This window comes from Nycticebus coucang, chromosome 4 (assembly GCF_027406575.1).
Source record: "Nycticebus coucang isolate mNycCou1 chromosome 4, mNycCou1.pri, whole genome shotgun sequence".
Classification (NCBI taxonomy): Eukaryota; Metazoa; Chordata; class Mammalia; order Primates; family Lorisidae; genus Nycticebus; species Nycticebus coucang.
Window position 1 is genome coordinate 53,669,652 of NC_069783.1, and position 21,556 is coordinate 53,691,207.

Consider the following 21,556-nt stretch of genomic DNA (forward strand, 5'->3'; position numbering starts at 1 on the left):
CAGAGCCCCTATATTTATATGACTTTCCTTTATTGTTAGGGATAATTATAAGGGGGAAAACTACACATGAACTGAACTATCAGATACTATTACAAGGCCCTTAATTTCTGTTAGTAAATATCCTGAGTACTGATTAAAATATTTTAAACGTCCATCACCATGTCTGGCACATAACAGGTATTCAACAAACACTCCATTCTCCTAACTATGATTTTGCTTGGATGTTATTATTCTAGATGCTATCTATGATAGATAGCTTTGTTTTCCGACTCTAATGTCAACTACTTACTCAAGTCTCCCAAAGTGTCTGTTGGATGACTGCCTACAACACCCCAATCAATTTAGTTCTGTCGATTGGTTTCTACAGCTGTACTATTCACACCACCACAACTGAGGACTGACCAGAACGTGAAACATTCTGAATGTCACACTGAACAGGGAGATAAGACCAAGGCTGACAGTTTTCTGACAATGAGCAAACAGTGAAGGGATATTGTTACAGAAACTCAACCTAGCTGAAAGAGTTATAAAACCTGAAAATGGGGAAAATGAGAACCGGTCCAACTCTAAAACACTGCAATTCTAGAAAAGATGATATGACATGTAAAAAAAAGTCAATGAAGGTATAAAATAGATTTTGCACTGTCATGAGAACTCAGGAAAGGACAAAATAGTTAGAAATTTTTCAGGAGTCTGTGAAACACTGTAAATGGAAACTGAGCAGCTGGGTCTTACAGAATGAGTAGGATGTAGAAAACCTAAAGTTTTAGGCTCAATTTTAAGTTTCTTTCTGCTGGCAATGGTTCCAATAAGTAATGTCATTTTTATTAACAGGGACTGGTGAGAGGGGAAGCCTATGGTAAGATAATTCTTTCCTGCGAAGCTTACCCCCTCCCCCCCAATGGTTTAAGACAGACAACCAAGTCAGGCTCTGGAGCTGGCTCACAGCTGCACACAATGGCTCCCTACCTAACTTAACTAGCTATGTAACCTCCGGTCAAGTCACTAAAACCCTCTATACTTCAATTTCTTCATCTATAAATAAGAATGATCAAGGTTACAAAGTCTGAGACAGACAGGAGGAACAGGTTTGTGATTCACTGTGCCTCAGACTGTGTACAACAGTCAGTAATAATGCATTACACATTCTGAAAAAACTGACAATAAAGTTCATATGTCTCATCATAAAAAATGATAGGTAACTGAGGTGTGGCTATATTAATTAGCTTGATTTAATCGTGTCACGTTGTATACATGTATCAAAATATCACACCATATACATAAGTATATACAACTATGATTTGTCAACTTAATAAAGAAATAGGAATCATCTCATTGAAATGTTGTGATTGTGATACTGGATAAGATTATTCATTGTAAGATAATATAAAGCACTAAGTATAGTAGATAAATTCTTTTTTTTAGAAACAGGGTCTTACTCTGTCGCCCTCAGTAGAGTGCTATGACGTCACAGCTCACAGCAACCTCCAGCTCTTGCTGAAGCCTCCCCAGTAGCTGGGACTACAGGCGCCTGCTACAACTGGCCTGGGTATATTTTGTTGCAGTTTGGCCAGGGCTGGGTCTGAACCCGCCACTCTCGGTATATTGAACTGTTACCCTACTCACTGAGCCACAGGCACTGCCCTGCATATAATAAATTCTTAATAGGCTCGGCACCTGTAGCTCAGAGGCTAGAGCACTAGCCATATACACAGGGTTCGAACCCAGCCCAGGCCTGCCAAAAAACAACAATGATTACAACAAAAAAATAGTTGGGTGTTACGGCGGGCACCTGTAGTCCCAGCTAGTTGGGAGGCTGAGGCAAGAGAATCACTCAAGCCCAAGAGTTTGAGGTTGCACTTCATATTTATTAAGGGTAATACTCAATATGATGAGATTTCAATTATTAATATCTATGCACCCAACCAGAATGCACCTCAATTTACAAGAGAAACTCTAACAGACATGAACAACTTGATTTCCTCCAGCTCCATTATAATTGGAGATTTCAACACTCCTTTGGCAGTGTTGGATAGATCCTCCAATAAGCAGCTGAGGAAAGAAATTTTAGATTTAAACCTAATCATCCAACATTTGGATTTAGCACACATCTACAGAACATTTCATCCCAACAAACTGAATACACATACTTCTCATCAGCCCATGGAACATACTCCCAAATCGATCACATCTTAGGTCACAAGTCTAACCTCAGTAAATTTAAAGGAATAGAAATTATTCCTTGCATCTTCTCAGAATAAAAGTTGAACTCAGTAACAACAGGAACCTGCATACGCATACAAAAACATGGAAGTTAAATAACCTTATGCTGAATGATAGCTGGGTCAGAGATGAGATTAAGAAGGAAACTGCCAAATTTTTGGAACAAAATGACAAAGAAGACACAAATTATCAGAACCTCTGGGATACCGCAAAGGCAGTCCTAAAAGGGAAATTTATAGCACTGCAAGCCTTCCTCAAGAGAAGGGAGAGGAAGTTAACAACTTAATGGGCCATCTGAAGCAACTGGAAAAGGAAGAACATTCCAACCCCAAACCCAGTAGAAGAAAAGAAATTACCAAAATTAGAGAAGAATTAAATGAAATTAAAAACGAAAGAATTATACAACAGATCAATAAACCAAAAAGTTGGTTTTTTGAAAAGGTCAATAAAAATAGATAAACCTTTGGCTAACCTAACCAGGAATAAAAGAGTAAAATCTCTAATCTCATCAATCAGAAACGACAAAGACGAAATAACAACAGACTCCTCAAAAATTCAAAAAATCCTTAATGAATATTACAAGAAACTTTATTCTCAGAAATATGAAAATCTGAAGGAAATTGACCAATACTTGGAAGCACGTCACCTTCCAAGACTTAGCCAGAATCAAGTGGAAATGTTGAACAGGCCCATATCAAGTTCCGAAATAGCATCAACCATACAAAATCTCCCTAAAAAGAAAAGCCCGGGACCAGATGGTTTTACGTCAGAATTCTACCAAACCTTTAAAGAAGAACTAATACCTATATTACTCAACCTCTTCCAAAATAGAGAAAAGGAAGGAAGACTACCCAACACGTTCTATGAAGCAAACATCGCCCTGATCCCCAAACCAGGAAAAGACCCAACAAGAAAAGAAAATTATAGACCAATATCACTAGTGGATATAGATGCAAAAATATTCAACAAGATCCTAACAAACAGAATCCAGCAACACATCAAACAAATTATACATCATGACCAAGTCAGTTTTATCCCAGGGTCTCAAAGCTGGTTCAATATATGTAAATCTATAAGTATAATTCAGGACATAAACAAATTAAAAACCAAAGACCATATGATTCTCTCAATTGATGCAGAAAAAGCTTTTGATAACATCCAGCATCCCTTCATGATCAGAACACTTAAGAAAATTGGTATAGAAGGGACATTTCTTAAACTGATAGAGGCCATCTACAGCCAACCCACAGCCAACATCACATTGAATGGAGTTAAATTGAAATCATTTCCACTCAGATCAGGAACCAGACAAGGCTGTCCGTTGTCTCCACTGCTCTTTAACATTGTAATGGAAGTTTTAGCCATTGCAATTAGGGAAGAAAAGGTGATCAAGGGTATCCATATAGGGTCAGAAGTGATCAAACTTTCGCTCTTCTTAGATAATATGATTGTATATCTGGAAAACACCAGGGATTCTACTACAAAACTCTTAGAAGTGATCAAGGAATACAGCAGCGTCTCAGGTTACAAAATCAACATTCATAAATCGGTAGCCTTTATATATACCAACAATAATCAAGCTGAAAAAACAGTTAAGGACTCTATTCCATTCACAGTAGTGCCAAAGAAGATGAAATATTTGGGAGTTTATCTAACAAAGGACGTGAAAGATCTCTATAAAGAGAACTATGAAACTCTAAGAAAAGAAATAGCTGAAAATGTTAACAAATGGAAAAACATACCATGCTCATGGCTGGAAAGAATCAACATTGTTAAAATGTCCATACTACCCAAAGCAATATACAATTTTAAGGCAATCCCTATTAAAGCTCCACTGGCATACTTTAAAGATCTTGAAAAAATAATACTTCGTTTTATATGGAATCAGAAAAAACCTCGAACGGCCAAGACATTACTCAGAAATAAAAACAAAGCAGGAGGAATCACACTACCAGACCTGAGACTGTACTATAAATCGATAGTGATCAAAACAGCATGGTACTGGCACAAAAACAGAGAAGTAGATGTCTAGAACAGAATAGAGAACCAAGAGATGGATCCAGCTACTTACCGTTATTTGATCTTTGACAAGCCAATTAAAAACATTCAGTGGGGAAGATTCCCTATTTAACAAATGGTGCTGGGTGAACTGGCTGGCAACCTGTAGAAGACTGAAACTGGACCCACACCTTTCACCATTAACTAAGATAGACTCTAAATGGATTAAAGATTTAAACCTAAGACATGAAACTATAAAAGTATTAGAAGAGAGTGCAGGGAAAACCCTTGAAGAAATCGGTCTGGGTGAGTATTTTATGAGGAGGACACCCCGGGCAATTGAAGCAGCTTCAAAAATACACTACTGGGACCTGATCAAACTAAAAAGCTTCTGCACAGCCAAGAACACAGTAAGTAAAGCAAGCAAACAGCCCTCAGAATGGGAGAAGATATTTGCAGGTTATGTCTCCAACAAAGGTTTAATACCCAGAATCCACAGAGAACTCAAAGAAAAGAACAAGTGATCCCATCACAGGCTGGGCAAAGGACTTGAAGAGAAACTTCTCTGAAGAAGACAGGTGCTTGGCCTACAAGACATATGAAAAAATGCTCATCATCTTTAATCATCAGAGAAATGCAAATCAAAACTACTTTCAGATATCATCTAACTCCAGTAAGATTAGCCTATATCACAAAATCCCAAGACCAGAGATGCTGGCGTGGATGTGGAGAAAAGGGAACACTTCTACACTGCTGGTGGGAATGCAAATTAATACGTTCCTTTTGGAAAGATGTTTGGAGAACACTTAGAGATCTAAAAATAGACCTGCCATTCAATCCTATATAATTCCTTTACTAGGTATATACCCAGAAGACCAAAAATCACATCATAACAAAGATATCTGTACCAGAATGTTTATTGCAGCCCAATTCATAATTGATAAGTCATGGAAAAAGCCCAAGTGCCCATCAATCCACGAATGGATTAATAAATTGTGGTATATGTATACCATGGAATATTATGCAGCCTTAAAGAAAGATGGAGACTTTATCTCTTTCATGTTTACATGGACGGAGCTGGAACATATTCTTCTTAGTAAAGTATCTCAAGAATGGAAGAAAAAGTATCCAACGTACTCAGCCCTACTATGAAATCAATTTATGGCTTTCATATGAAAGCTATACCAGTTATAACCTAAGCATATGGGGAAGGGGGGAAGGGAGGGGAGGGACAGGGGAGGTGGGTGAAAGGAGGGTGATTGGTGGGATTACACCTGTGGTGCATCTTACAAGGCTATATGTGAAACTTAGTAAATGTAGAATGTAAATGTCTTAACACAACAACTAAGAAAACGCCAGGAAGGCTATGTTAACCAGTGTGATGAAAATGTGTCAAACAGTCTATAAAAGCAGTGTATGGTGCCCCATGATTGCATTAATGTACACAACTATGATTTAATAAAAAAAAAGTTTGAGGTTGCTGTGAGCTTTGATACCAAAGCACTCTACTGAGGGCAATATAGACTGTGTCTCAAAAATAAAATAAATAAACAAATAAATTCTTAATAAATGTCAGGGATGTTATTTATTATTAATATCTCAATTACTATCACTGTATTTAAGTATTTAAATATAAATACATAAAGAAGAAAATCCCAATCATGGCTAACTATAAGTTAAATTGTATTGCTATGTTACACTGTAAAGTTACTTTATAAACCACATGAAAAAGGATCTTAAAACTTATCTAAGTTTCATTATTATACACAGTAAATAAAAGTTGATAGCCTAAAAGAATCAGTACATAAGGTACACCTCAAATCTGTTTTGAGCATATGAACAAATGTTCCTTTATAAAATGTCTCATTCTCAAAGTGTTCAAAACATTTAACTTTGGGCTTGGCACCTGTAGCTCAGCAGCTAAGGCACCAGCCACATACACTGGAGCTGGCAGGTTTGAACCTGGCCCGGGCCTGCCAAACAACAATGACAACTACAACCAAAAAATAGCCAGGAATTGTGGCAGGTGCCTGTCTGTAGTCCCAGCTAGTCAGGAGGCTGAGGAAAGAGAATCACTTAAGCTCAAGAGTGTGAGGTTGCAGGGAGCTGTAACGCCATGGCACTACTCTCTCAAAAAAAAAAAAAAAAAAAAGAAATTAACTTTGATCAAAATCACTATGGGTGACGAGTTAAAATAAATGCAATCTGTTCATTACTGGTTACCATCAGTAAAAACTACTCAGTAAAACCTGATTATGAAATCAATGACTTTAGACTTGAGAGGTATACGTACACCACACAACATAATTTAATGCCTGATCAAATGACCTAATGTACTAGAATTATGTAACAAACAGGTTTAATGACTAGATAAGAATTATTTATAATCAGTTTATGAATTCTATAAAATGAATATAGCAGAAGGAAATATCAGGACTGGTATTCAAGAGACCCACATCCTACTATACTGCAATTGTTTAACTTTGGATGAGACTCAATCCTTTTTAGAATTTAGTTTTATCACTGATAAAGTATAGGCTATAGAATTTGTCATCTAATTTCTCTTTTCCATTCAGAAGCTAACATGATCCGTACTTAGTGTGAAGATACACATCAGTCCTGCATTCAAATTCCCTCTCACTGGATCCAAAATGATCAGGTTTCACTACTGGTATTAATGCTATGCCAAATAGCAAAACAAACAACAAGTAAGACAGAATGAATGTACCTTGGAAGGGAAGTCTGAAAGGCAGTCTATACTGCTACCAAAGTCACTGCAAAACCATAGAAAGATCTCAAACTTTTTTTGTAATTCTTTTAAAGGAATTTAAAAGATTGTCGGTGAAGCTGCAAGAATGAAAAAATATTAGTTTCTAGTAAACAGGGTTGTTATCTTACTTGACCTTTACCAACAGTATTTCTAATCTCTTAGAGATTCCTTAAATTGGTTTTAATAAAAAATTTTTTTGAAAGATTAAGTTTATCCAAGCTTACTGACAGCTATTGAGAGAAGGAATCATATAACTTTATAAAACTCTGGCATCCAAATACAGTTGCTTCTAATATTCATCAAGAAATTTATATCCATTAGTTGGGCGGCACCTGTGGCTCAGTGAGTCGGGCGCCGGTCCCATATACTGAGGGTGGTGGGTTTGAATCCAGCCCTGGCCAAACTGAAACATAAAAATAGCCGGGCATTGTGGGGGGCGCCTGTGGTCCCAGCTACTTGAGAGGCTGAGGCTAAGAGAATCACCTAAGCCCAAGAGCTGGAGGTTGCTGTGAGCTGTGACGCCACCGCATTCTACTGAGGGCAACAAAGTGAAACTCTGTCTCTTAAAAAAAAATTTATATCCATTAGTTATCTGGATGTTTATTCAAACCAAATTATCAAAATCTAGCAAACACATCACAAGAAAACTACAGATCAATAGATCAATATCCCCTATGGATATAGATGCAGTAATTCTCTAAAAAATACCAGCAAACTGGATCCAACAACATATAAAAAGGATTATACATGGACACCATGGCCATGTGGGATTTGTCCCAGGAAAATGAGACTGGTTTCAACATATGAAAATCAATCAACATAATATACTGTATTAACAGAATAAGAACAAAAGCCACATGGTCATCCCGACGTAAAAAAGTCTAACAAAATCTAACACCATTTAGAAGGGAACATCCTCAACCTGATAAAGGACATCTCCAAAGACCCACAAATTGAAATCTTCCCCCTTAAGACCAGCAGGAAGACAAGTACATTCACTCTTGCCACTTCTGATCCCACCCTGTCCTGGAGGTATCACACAGTACAAAAAGACCAGAAAAAAGAAACAAAGGGCATTCACATTGGAAAGGAATAAATTAAACTAGTATTATTTGCAAATAACATGATCTTATACAGTAAGTCCTCACTTAACATTGTGGACAGGTTCCAGGATACTGCAACTTTAAACAAAACAACATATAATGAAACCAAATTAGCCATAATTGATACAAATAAGAGTTAAAACTTCCTATGGCATTTTTCTGGTCACAAAAACATCAAACTTCTAAATAAAGACCCTAAATGCTTCTACTCTTAAACACTGAAATAAATGCTATACATACATTTAAGAAAGCATAATAAAAATAAGATAATTACCCAATTTTTGGTCACACACTGAGTGAGGACAGTCATGGTGGTGGTAGGTTAGTTAAATCAAAGAGTAAACATTTACTACCACCAAGAAGTTCAAAAGTAAGTAGTAACAAATATGGCAGTTGAGCACTTTTATAATACATCATTATTGGCATGCATTTGTATATTATCATTCACTTTATGAATTTTTATTTTATAATAATTTGTATTTATTCATTCATTCATTCATTTTCCAAACCGCTTATTTACCATTCAGGGTCACTGGTGGCCTAAGCCTATCCTGGCAACTCAGAGCACAAGGCAAGAACTCTGGACAGGCCGCTACTGTATCACAGGATACCCTCACACATACCCACACTCACACTGGAACAAATGAGACACTCCAAAGAAGCTAACATCTTTAGGATTAGAAAAGAAACTAGAAAACCCAGGGAAGACTCGTCCAGACATGGGGGGAACATGTAGTCTCCACAAGACAGTGACCTCAGCGGGCAATTGATTTTTTTTCCTCATCAACATTATACTGAAACAACAGTCAATGAAGCAATGCTATTCAAAAATCTGATATATATAGAAAATCCTAAGGAATCCACAAGAAATCTGTAAGAATAAACAAGTCCAGCAAAATTGCAGGATACAAGGTCAATAAACAAAAAAGAAATATATTACTATACACCAGCAATTAACAATATGAAAATGAATTAAAAAAATAATTCCACTTAAAATAGCATAAAAAAGAACAAAATACTTAGGAATGAAGTTAAAAGAAGCACAAGACTTACAAACTGTAAACTGTATCACACTGTTGAAAGAAATTAAAGACAACTTAAACAAATGGCAAGATATCCCATGTTCATGGATTGGAAGGCATTGACCTGCAATGCAAGCCCCATCAAAATCCTAGCTGTCTTTTAGCAAAAAGTTGTTAAGCCAATTGTTAAAATTCACACAGAAATACAAGAGATCCAAAACAGCCATAACAACCTTGAAAAAGAAAAACAAAGTTAGAGGACTCACTTCCCTTTTTCAAAACTTCCTACAAAGCTGCACTAATTAAAACAGTGTAGTAGTTGTACAAGGACAGACAGGTAGACCACTTGAATAAAACGGACAATCCAAAAAAAACCCTTACATTTGCTGCCAACTGATCTTGACAAGGGTGCCAACACAATTCAGCAGGGAAGAACAGTCTTTTCAACATAGGATGCTGAACATGTGAATGTCAACAACTGGATATGCAACTATGAAAGAATAAAGTTGGATCCCTCTACCTCATGCCACATATAAAAATTAAATCAAAATGGATCAAAGAACTCTGGAAAAATAGGTGTCAACTGTCATGGCTTTGCATTAGGCAATTGTTTCTTAGCTATGACACCAAAAGCACAAACAACAAAAACAGAAAGCAGATCAAGTGGGGGGGCCACATTAAAATTAAAAAACTTCAGTGCTTTAAAAACACCATCGAGAAAGTGAAATGACAACCCAAGAATGGGAAGAAATCTGTAAATCAAATCTGATATGGAATTTTTATTCAGAATATATTTTTTAAAAAACCTTTCACAACTCAACAGTAAAGACAAATAACATAATTAAAAATAGGCAAAGACACTGGGTCCAGTGGCTCACCCTTGTAATCCTAGCACTCTGGGAAGCTGAAGGGTTGACAGCTTGAGCTCATGAGTTCAAGACCAACCTGAGCAAAAAGCAAGACCCCCATCTCTACTAAAAATAGAAAAATTGAGGCAAGAGGATTGCTCGAGCCCAAGACTTGGAGGTTGCTGTGAGTTATGTGCCACGGCACTCTACCCAGGGCAACTGCCTGATACTCTGTCTCAAAAAAAAAAAAAAAAGAAATAGGCAAAGGATTTGAACTGATATTTCTCCAAAGATATACAAATGGCCAAAAAGCACATGAAAAGATGTTCAACATCATTCAGTCATTATAGAAATGTAAACCAAAACCATGGTCAGATACCACTTCACACCCACGAGGATGGCTGTAATAAAAAAGATGGATAATCACAAGTGTTGACAAGGGGCAACAAAGATTGGAATCCTTACACATTTCTGGTAGGAATGTAAAATTCAGCCACTGTGAAAAATAGTTTGTCAGTTCTTCCAGCATAAAGTTACCTCATGACCCAGAAATTCCACTCCTAGGGATTTCGAAATATCTGCCCAAGAAACAAGAAAACCTATGTCCACACAAAAACTTGTACGTAAATGTTCATAGCAACAGTATTCATGATAGCTTTTAAAAGAGGACAACCCAAATGTGTATCAACTGATGAATAAACAAAATTTGGCATATCCATATAATGGATTATTATTGGGCCTAAAAAGAAATGGAACACAATATCCTCCCCCCCCCCATTTGTGGTTTCCCTTTCCAGTTCCACTTTCCCATGATCAACCACCATTCTAAAACAGTTCAGTATAGAACGATAAGATTATTTTCAAAGAAGTCGTGTTCGTGTAACGTTATTACAGTATTAACTGTTCTATTTTATTATTTATGCAGCTAATCTCTTACTGTGCCTAATTTACAAATTAAACTATCACAGGCATGTAGGCACAAACATAATACAGGTAGGCACATGTATATATACGGTGTAGTACTAACTGGTTTCAGGCATCTACTGGGGATCCTGGAGGAATGCTGTACTAATGTATATTACAACATGAAAGAACCTTGAAAACATACACTAAGTGAAAGAAACCACTCACAAGAGGCCGCAGACTGTGTGTGTACACACAATCACGCTTATACAAAATGTCTAGAATATGCAATTCTACAAAGACGGAAGTAGATTAGCGGTTGCCAGGGGCTAGGAGAAAGAGAAAGGATGGGGGGTGAGTGCTTCTGGGTGGGGGGGGTTTTAGGAGGTGATGAAAATGCTCTGGAAATAGACAATGGTGATGGCTGCAATGTATTTTGTGAATATATATTTTAAAAAAATCAATGAATTATACATTTAACTAAAAAACAGTCATTTAAATATGTCTCTCTACTAGGCTGTAAACTCCAAAAGGGAGCATTCATCTTATTACCTACTACAGCCCTCAAAACAACTAAACTTTCAATAAATATTATTTGACTGATTACAGTTTAAGTTAGGCACTAATTCCAATTTATCCAAAAATATTTCTATGCTTTGGACTTAACATTTATTTTATTTACACTATTTTCAGATGCCTACATTTATTAAATAATAAAAACAGTTTCAGATAATTTATAAAACAGCAAAATTGCCAAATAAGCTTGTCTGCTCTTACTAGACCTTGAACGACCAATGAATGCCGTTCATCTTTACATTCTCATTGCCTGCATCATTAATGTTTGCAGCACTGGCTAAATACTGGCCAGATTATTCCTAAAAATAGTAACATTTTAATTAAATTTCAATTTAAAATAAAGGACACTTTTAAATAAGAACTACCAGGTCACTAAAATGCTAATTTGGTTTTCTCTGTAATCACTTTATTGGCTCTGTTTATGAGTGAAGAGTTTCGTGGTTCTTTATCTCTGAGAAACTAAAATTAAGACAAAGGGCTTATACAAGGAAAGACTACCTTTTCATGGTTTCTCAAGCCTCCTGTATTGAAGAATCATGTTGTAGTGCTAATCATGCAAGATAACCCTACTGTGGCCTCAACTCTGCCCTTATATAAATGTTCGTGAAACATCCTGTCAAAGATCTGAGATGAACATCACCTTTCCTCTTACTGTGGGGAAAGCTTAGGAATTACTGAAATAACACTGGTATTTTAATAAGCTCGTATAATTTAAGAAAAAAGTGACTTAGCAGTCCTTCTGACTTTTGTTTTCAAAATTAAACATGTGAACAATTTTTATTTTGACTGTGTTTTATACAGTGCACAGAGGAACAGCATCTTTATCAAACTAAAATTGTAAGGCAAAATAACTCAGTAGGCTGTAAGTTTTTCTTTAAAATAAAACTTCTGGCCCAATGCAGAGTAAGAAGAGTTGCCTACATTTGGTAATCAACAACTGTCATCTGCCATAGCTAAAAATAGTGACAGCCTGCATGCTTTACATACAGAAGTCATCCAATTACATTTTGCCTCAAATCAAATTCTTATTGAAGGTCTTATCTGAAAAGCTGAAATCAGGTTTCAGTGCAAAATCTCTCATCTACCGGGGGGAAAGCTGAACTAGTTAGTCCTAAAAATACCAACGGGACAGGGAATGCCCGGCAGGAAAATACCTACTTCTGAAGCAAAAGCAAGTATTAACTTCTCTTTAATAAAGTCAGGCAAAGAATGAGAAGGGCAGTAAAAAAGGAAATTAACCAAATGACATTACAATTTTAGTGTTGTTACAACCACAATCTTTACATTAATAATTATGTACTTATTAGGAATCACAATCCTTTGTCAAATTCTTCCCAATTGACAGGAAAAGTTACCAGAATTTAGAATTGATCATTTAGTATTGTGCATAATAAGCTTTTACCTCTACCAAGTAAGCATTCACTGGGCAAATAAATGGCAAGTGAAGGTCTAGAAAAAGGATCTGTGCTGAGCAAATGCTTAGTCAGCTCCTTCTCCAGAGATGGTAGGAGTTTGAGCCTTATCTCTTCCTTGGGTTCACCATCAGTACGACCTGAGTACATCACTTAACCTCTGTTTCCCTACTTATAAAACCAGAAAAATGGTACTAACCTAAGGAGTTATTTGAAGCTGAATGGAAACTTCATGTGGAAATGCTTAGAGAACTGATCACACTAAGTAAAGGTACTAGCTCAAGAGATAAGACCAAGTGGGGCAATCACATATTAAATGTAATACTTAACTAAGGTAAATATTTGTTTAAAAGGTAAATTCCACCTTCTCTGAAAGTACTGGTAAACTGGTTTCAATTAGCAAGTTTTAGGGTAATGGTCACTTACTATTGCAACAAAGCATCTCGACCAAATCCTTGGCAAATAAGCACTTCCACTACCTCCTCCTCCTGTAACTAAGGTTTTTGAAAGATACACGCAAAGTTCCAGGCCCTGTGTCTTTCATCATTAAATTTTTCCTGCCTAACTTCTGACATTACATATAGTGCTTCGACCAATTTCAACCACCACATATCTAAGGAAAGAACATTTTACATGACAAATAAGTAACAAATAGTAAATGAATAGTGGAAATTCTATACTTGCCTTTTCTACAAAGTCAGCCGTGCTGAATACTTCGCACGTATTGCCTTTCTTTAATCAATAATAAATACTGTATAGGGTTGTTATGATGAGAGGCAATACCAAGTATTTATTATATGAATAACATACATAAGGCAACTGAGCCTTATAAACACAATTATTACATAAAGTGTGCTGGTTTATAAATTACAATTCAAAGACGACCATGAAGATCTCATTCTATTATTTCTCACTTTGTATTTAAAGGAATATATCAGTCAACATTCAAGTTTGATTTTTATCTACTTAAAAAATGCCAAACAGTATTTAAATAACTGAGAAAGAGATGCAATTTACTAACATCATGAACAGAGTTTTCTGTGAGACCAACAGATTCTCATGATAGTTTTGATAATAATGAACCATGTTGTTTAAATTGTAAATTTATTTCCTAGAAGCAATCTAAATTGCCCCACCTTAAAAATAACTACCATACAATTATATAAGTACATATATAATAAACTAAAACTATATAAGGAAGGAAATAGATGTAAGTTAAAGAATAAAAATTTTTAAATAAACTTGATAAATGTAAGACAACTAAAAAAAAATAGGAGTGCCATTTCTAGAAAATAAACATAAAGATGTGAATTTTAGTCAATGTTCACTATTTTACTTTACAAAATACCAGTCCCCGGGTAGTCCCAGCTACTAGGGAGGCTGAGGCAAAAGAATCGCTTGAGCCCAAGAGTTTGAGGTTGCTGTGAGCTGTGACGCCACAGCACTCTACCCAGGGCAACATAGTGAGACTGTCTCAAAAATCAAAATCAAACAAACAAACAAAAAAACACCAGTCCTGCACCAAGGACACCTGAGAACAGATGGCCTTTACAATTAAAATAGTTTTTACACATACTCTTTTCCCCACATACTTGAATTAAAAGGTGATTTGTGATTTAAAAAAAATTATTTCGGGCGACGCCTGTGGCTCAAGGAGTAGGGCGCCGGTCCCATATGCCGGAGGTGGCAGGTTCAAACCCAGCCCCGGCCAAAAACCACAAAAAAAAAAAAAAAATTATTTCTAGTTCTCTAGTAATCAACACCATGAGAAGAATGAGATCCTCTTTTCCAAGTTTAGTATTATTAAATGAATCCCTGGGGTTACGAAGTTGCATAGGAAAGTAAGTCATTATCAATGAGAAAGCACCCACAAAGCAACAACCTCAAAATTAATCCAAACTCCTATCCATTACTGTTCAATTTCACCATAGAGCCTCACTCATCATCTAAATGTTTTGTCAGGTAAAACAATTCAAATCAACCACAGTACAAAACTGCAAATCTTGTTAATAATACAGCGTTTCGTAAGTGAAAGTTATGAATGATGTTGGAGAATTGCTCCAAAAAAGATTGACAGTCCAAAAGACATGTCGAAAGCGAGTATCTGACGTTAAAAGAGTAAGTAGCCCCTGGTTAAGTAAATAAAACTCTTGAACTTTTTTTTGTAAAGGGACATTATATATATGATCCACTGTGAAACTCAACGTAAAGTGAAAGATGCCATTTTGTGCTACTATACAATTTCGTGGCAAAAATTACACGTCCCCAAAACCTGATTCATTCTCTATTTATTATATAAGAACTTAGGCATAGCTGTGATTATAAACCACATTTTGTTAGGGATACACTGAAATAAACTTACTGTCATAATTATTGGTTTGTTTCAAGAGAAAGTCTTTTTAATTTTTAGCATAATCAAGTATCAAGCAAAAGATAAGGTTATCAGCCAAATCTTTTCCTCTCTATTATTTGCTAAGAAATTTGGGTTCACTAAGCCTCTTTCTTTCCTGGAAGTATCTACAAGTAAAAAGTACTTCAGTATGTTGCAGAAGGTGGAAACCCATCTATGGCTGTTGCCCTCTAGGAATAATACAAATTAAGATAGAGAACTGTTAAGTTTCCACAATCACCATACACGCCTCATTTACAAATTAATTAAATTCATCCTTTTATTTCATTAGTTGATGTAGTTTAATCCTACCCTCTACTCCTAATTTTACTAAGAGAAAATCCTAACTTTACTCTTAATTTTAGTTTAGTTTACTAATTTTACTTTTGTTTTACAAAAGAGCAGAAAATGTCTAACTTCTCACCTCCGCAATTTTTCTGAACCATAATAATTTTCCCCTCACAAAAAAAAAATCAATAAATTTAATTCCATAAGATAAAGCTAAATATCTTCTTTTTAAGTATGTTTTACATACATATTCAAAGTCAATGATTCTCCCTGCTTGCATCTACTTTGGGCTTAGAATACTGCTCCAAAGATGCAAAGAAAAGCAATGGCTAAATTTAACAACATCCTCTGGCCCATTCTAGCAAGAGATGAGACCAAGTGAATACAATTGGCCTTCCAAAGGGGAGAGAGGGTTTGCTGGAACCAATCCTCTGTGGATGCTGATAAGACAGCCACAGAGGGGACCTAGGGGATACCCAAAGAACAGACAAGACTCTTCACTACTGGAATATTATTCCTACATTCAAGCGTATAATTCAATCTTTAAGTACAAGTAGAAATTATTCTCCTGGCAGGGAATTCCCACCTAGACTAAATGACTACCCACCTCTAACCTTGACTACTGTGATATTTCCTTTTTTTAATTGCAGAGTTAGGACTATACAAGACAAACACACGCCACATTCAATACAATAGCACAGCTAGGTTATGCATGAAAAAATTCTCAAACCACGGGTTACTTTAGCTTTTATAGTTTTCTATCTTTGGTCATTCAAGTACAAATATAAACTGTTAGAAACAATGGCCTCATGGCACTACCTGAGTGGTCCACACAAATAATTTAATTTCCTAGGTCTTCTTGGTTTCTTCATCATAAAATGAGAAAGTTGGAATGAATGACTAATAGAATACACAGTCTGCAGACATAATCTAAAAGATCCTGAATTTATAAAAGTTCCTTAAATTATTTAATTGCTCCTGTAAGAAGGGGAAAGGTAGGGAATGTCATTTTTAATTTTTACCACTTGAAAACACATTAAAAATTTTCTAAAAACTTATGTAGGGTTCAGAGTCAGAAAAAAAGGGGCTAAACTTTAGAGCTCTCAGCCTCTCCCTTTATAGAGAGGCTGTGCAAAGCCAACGAGGATATCCAACTTATGGAGCTACCAGTTTTTTGCCTTCACAAAATTTACAGGCTGTAAATAGAGCTAAGACACACATATATAAATAACTCTAACAGAAGGTACAAGGCTAAAACCAAGAAATGGAAGTTCTGAGAAACACTGGATTGGCTCTACCAGAGAAGAGGACTGAACAGTCCGGGGGGGGGGGGGCCTTTGGTTAAGTAATACTTGGGCAAAATAAAAAGGGAAGAAAGGGCATTCTAGGAAAAGAGAAAAATATGAGCAAAGCAAAGACACACACGGGAAACAAGTCCTTTAATGTGGCTGGAGAAAGACAGATGAAATCATAAACGTTGGGACGAAGCCATGGAATGCCTTTTACAGGTCCAGGACAGACTTGTAAACTTAATTTTAAAAGTAAAGGAAAACTCCTTAAAGTGCCATAATTAGAGCTGCACTTTAGGAAGATTAACTTTAATTTTGCTATGACACATGAGATTGAGCAGCAAGACCAGTTAGGAGTCCTGTTAAAGAATTAGGAGTACATAGACTTGGTAAGAAAAGAAAACAGGCTGTTTCCAACACCACTCTCACTACAAGACTATAAACCACGTATGAAAAAACATTTGCATGTTTACTCTTTCTTAATACAATCCTGGTCCGTATCAAGTAATTTAACTAGTTAACATCAACAAAATAGCTATATTAAGAGTTAAAATTAATCACAAACACACATATACTATTGAATTTGCCACAGTTCCAGGACAGACACACCTGTTCACTGCTCAAAATAATTATGGTACTTGTACAATCCTGGAGAGCAGTTTTCTTTCTTTTTCCTTTTTTTTAATCTTTCCCCACCCCATCCCTCCTTCTCTCTCTCTGCTCTCCTCTTTCCCCACACCTCACTGTGTCATTAATTGTCATTAATTGTCCTCACATAAAAATTGAATACATAGGATTCTCCATTCTTGTGATGCTTCAAAAATAATAATGTGTTCCACTTCCATCCAGGTTAACACAAAGGATGTAAAGTCTCCAGCAGTTTTCTTAATCCCACAATCCAGTAATTTAGAAATAATCATGGATAAGAACAAAGGTTTAGGGCGGCGCCTCTGGCTCAAAGGAGTAGGGCGCCGGCCCCATATACCGGAGGTGGTGGGTTCAAATCCAGCCCCAGCCTGAGCCAAAAACTGCAAAAAAAAAAAAAAAAAAAAAAAAAACCCACAAAGGTTTACATTCTATTATCTTCACTTTTTACAGGGTAGCAGGCTAGGTATTCCCTATCCAAAATGTTTAGGACTAGAAATGTTTCAAACTTTGGATTCTTTTGGATTTTGAAAAATTTGTGTATGAATGAGATACCTTGGAGATGGAACCCAAGTGTAAACATGAAGTTTATTTATGTTTCATCTATGCCTTACGTGCACACCTTTAAAGTAATTTTGTACAATTTTTATTTTTTCTTTGAGACAGGGTCTTGCTCTATCTCCCAGGCTATAGTGCAGTGGCACCATCGAAGCTCATCACAGCCTCAAACTCCTGGGTTCAAGAGGCAGCATCACCACGCCTGGCTAATTTTTCTGTATTTTGTAGGGACAGAGTCTGGCTCTTTTTCAGGCTGGCCTCCCAACTCCTTGCTTTAAGTGATCCCCCTACTGCAGCCTCCGAAAGTGCTAGGATTATAGGCATGAACTACCGTGGACCCAGTCTTATATAGTATTTTTTAGTAATTTTGTTCATGAAACAAAGTTTGTGGTAAAGACTTACGCGCAGAATTTTCCACCATAACATTATGTAGGGTAGTTTAAAAGTTTTAGATTTTGGAGCACTTTGGGTTTCAGAATTTCAGATTAGGGATACCCAACCTTTAATTGCAAAACTTTAGGAATAACTTGATTATATGGGATCAGAATATTGTGGTCATTAAAATAATGTAGAATATTTTAAAAATGAAAAGATATTTCCCTATTTAATGGAGAAAAAGATTACAGAACAAAATGTGTCATATTAATACCCCCAACATACAAACTCTATTAAAAATTACCCCAAAATCATTCTGTGTAAAGTGATAGTTTTATCCTCTACCTTGTAAATTTTCTACCACATATGCATAGGCAGTGAGGCACTAGTAAACTAAGATCTAGAAGAAATGTTTAATAAATGCCTAAATATTATATTTCAAGTAAGGTTGGAATTAAAAGGGGTCTTCCTCCAATCAGTAGGTCTCATAATTGGCTAATACCAAAGTTCCCTTCTTGGGCGTTTTTTGTCATTCATAAGCAGAATAAGGCATTTCAAGCACCAAGACCCTGCTCCTTTCTACTGAAATGTCAGTGTACATACACCTCTCTACTCATATACTCAGCAAAGAAATTAAAAGTGGCTTATCACAAGTGAAGAACCTCTGCAAGGAAGTATGCCCCAGAAACAATCCAATGCTAGTTTGGGTTGAGGCATAATTGAATTTAATTTTAATGCTAGAAATATTTCTTTCCCATCCTACAGAAACGTCTCAAGATCACCTATGGTATGTTAACTGCCAATCCAAAGGACACTGGGAACGGCAGTGGGCCATGTTGCGCCTACTCCTAAAACACCACAGGATTCACACATCCATTTCTCAATCTTCATATTAACCAGCTTCTCTATGGCATTTACTCATCCCCATTAATATCAGTGAAACTAGCCTCTCATGCTTCTTTTACTGCTCTGACTATAACTTCCTCATCTTTCCTGGAGCAGCATATCCCCAAATGTAAGTTTTATGCTTTCCTATCTTCAATTCTTTCTATGCAAACTCCTAACAGTAATCACCTGTCTCACTTTGCATTTGACTCCCAATTCTTTATCCTTAAACCTATCATTTCTCTAAGCTTCACAGATGTTCTATCGTTGCTTCAAATTCAATGTGTCTAACACCCAACTTGGCATTTTTCTATCTACGTTAGCTCTATTTCTACTGATAAATGTTTCACTCAACTCCCTCACCCTGCAAATCTATACCAAAGTGTCAAGTATTCCTTCCTTGAGTTTCTCAAATCTGTCACTTCCTTTTCATCCCTATTTCAGGCCAAATTCAAGCCTGTCTGCTTTAAATCTGGGCACAAGTACAACCATCCCCTCTGGTCTGCCTTTGGGTTGTTCTTCTCCAATAGATCTCGTATGGTACCCCCCAAACCAGTCTTTCAGACTGCTGTCATTTATCATCCTCTACTTTAAAACTTCCAAAGGCTTTTTATTTCTTTTCTGATAATACTCAAAACCCAATGTCTTCTGCAGTCTACCCCAGGGTACCTTCATAAAAACCAGAGAATCTCAAAATTGGAACCCTAGATATTACATATATGAAGAAGACCAAAAAGGCTAAGTTTCTTATTCCAAAAACAAAATATACCTGAGACATAAAAACCGTGGTCAGTGTTTCTCAAATTTACCCAATTATAACATGAACTACAGCAGGACACTTAATAAACAGATTGCCAGGTCCTATAAAATCTGATGCGGTAGATCAGGATCTCAGGAATCTGTTTTTAAGAACCATTAGATGATTTTCATCTACGGATAACACTGAAGAAACCAAATCTTCCATACTCCTTGACCATACCAATCTTATCTTTCAACTACTGTCCTATATATTCTGTTCTATCCGAAAGTTCTTATCCATTGTCTCAACTGTATCTTTTCAGTGGTTGTATCATTCTCTCACTCCACCCAAACTTATACATTCCTTCCTATTTTAAGCTCTTCAAAATCTCTTACCTTAATTTATCAAAGTTTTCCATAACCCGAAATAATCAAATACTATATAAATTTCATTGGTCATAAGAATCCTACTGAGAGGGCAGAGCCTGTGGCTCAGTTGGTAGGGCGCCGGCCCCATGTACCAAAGGTGAGGGGTTCAAACCCAGCCCCGGCCAAACTGTTAACAAAAATAAATAAATAAATAAATAAATAAATAACCAGGCATTGTGGCAGGCGCCTGTAGTCCCTGGTACTGGGGAGGCTGAGGCAAGAGAATCGCCTAAATCCAGGAGTTGGAGGTTGCTGTAAGCTGTGATGCCACAGCACTCTACTGAGGGCAAAAAAGTGAGACTCTGTCTCTACAAAAAAAAAAAGAATCCTACTAAGAAACAACAGAAAATATATAAAAGAATACAAATTATTAATATTGACTTTTGTCTGAAAGATCAAACGCCTTAATTACCTACCAGTTATTCAGGAAACAAAACATGAAAAAACCAACCACCTTTTTAAAAGCACTGAAATCTGAGCTCTCTCTTCCATCATACTGTACTAGGGGTGGGCCTAAATATATTTTTAAAATTTACACTAGATTATGTTCCTTCCTCTATTAAAACACATTTTTTTTTTTTTTTTTTGTAGAGACAGAGTCTCACTGTACCACCCTCGGGTAGAGTGCCATGGCGTCACACGGCTCACAGCAACCTCCAACTCCTGGGCCTACACGATTCTCCTGTCTCAGCCTCCCGAGCAGCTGGGACTACAGGCGCCCGCCACAACGCCCGGCTATTTTTTTGTTGCAGTTTGGCCGGGGCTGGGTTTGAACCCGCCACCCTCGGCATATGGGGCGGGCGCCCTACTCACTGAGCCACAGGCGCCACCCAAAACACATTTTTTTTTAAATGGAGAAAAACTCCATAGTAGCTGCAGCTTCTCAGTGATTTCCAATTTAAAGCTTACTCTATAATCTACAACATTAACTCAACCACTGAATCAGAGAAATAAGTAGTTAGTCTTACTTGACCAAAACAGCCAAAGACAAGCACTAGAACATAGTAGGCCATTCCACTTATATACAACTGAGGATTCCCCAGAGATATTCAGGAGCGAATTTGATTTTATATTTGCTGTTCAAAAATAATCACATAAATCTCCG

At 36.6% G+C, this 21,556-nt stretch overlaps 1 protein-coding gene across 3 annotated transcripts in view; it reads right to left on the bottom strand.

The window, feature by feature from the left end:
* The window catches only part of RTN4 (reticulon 4), an 80,333-nt gene that overhangs the window by 16,321 nt on the left and 42,456 nt on the right, over positions 1-21,556 (bottom strand). The gene's annotated exons all lie outside the window — the stretch shown is intronic.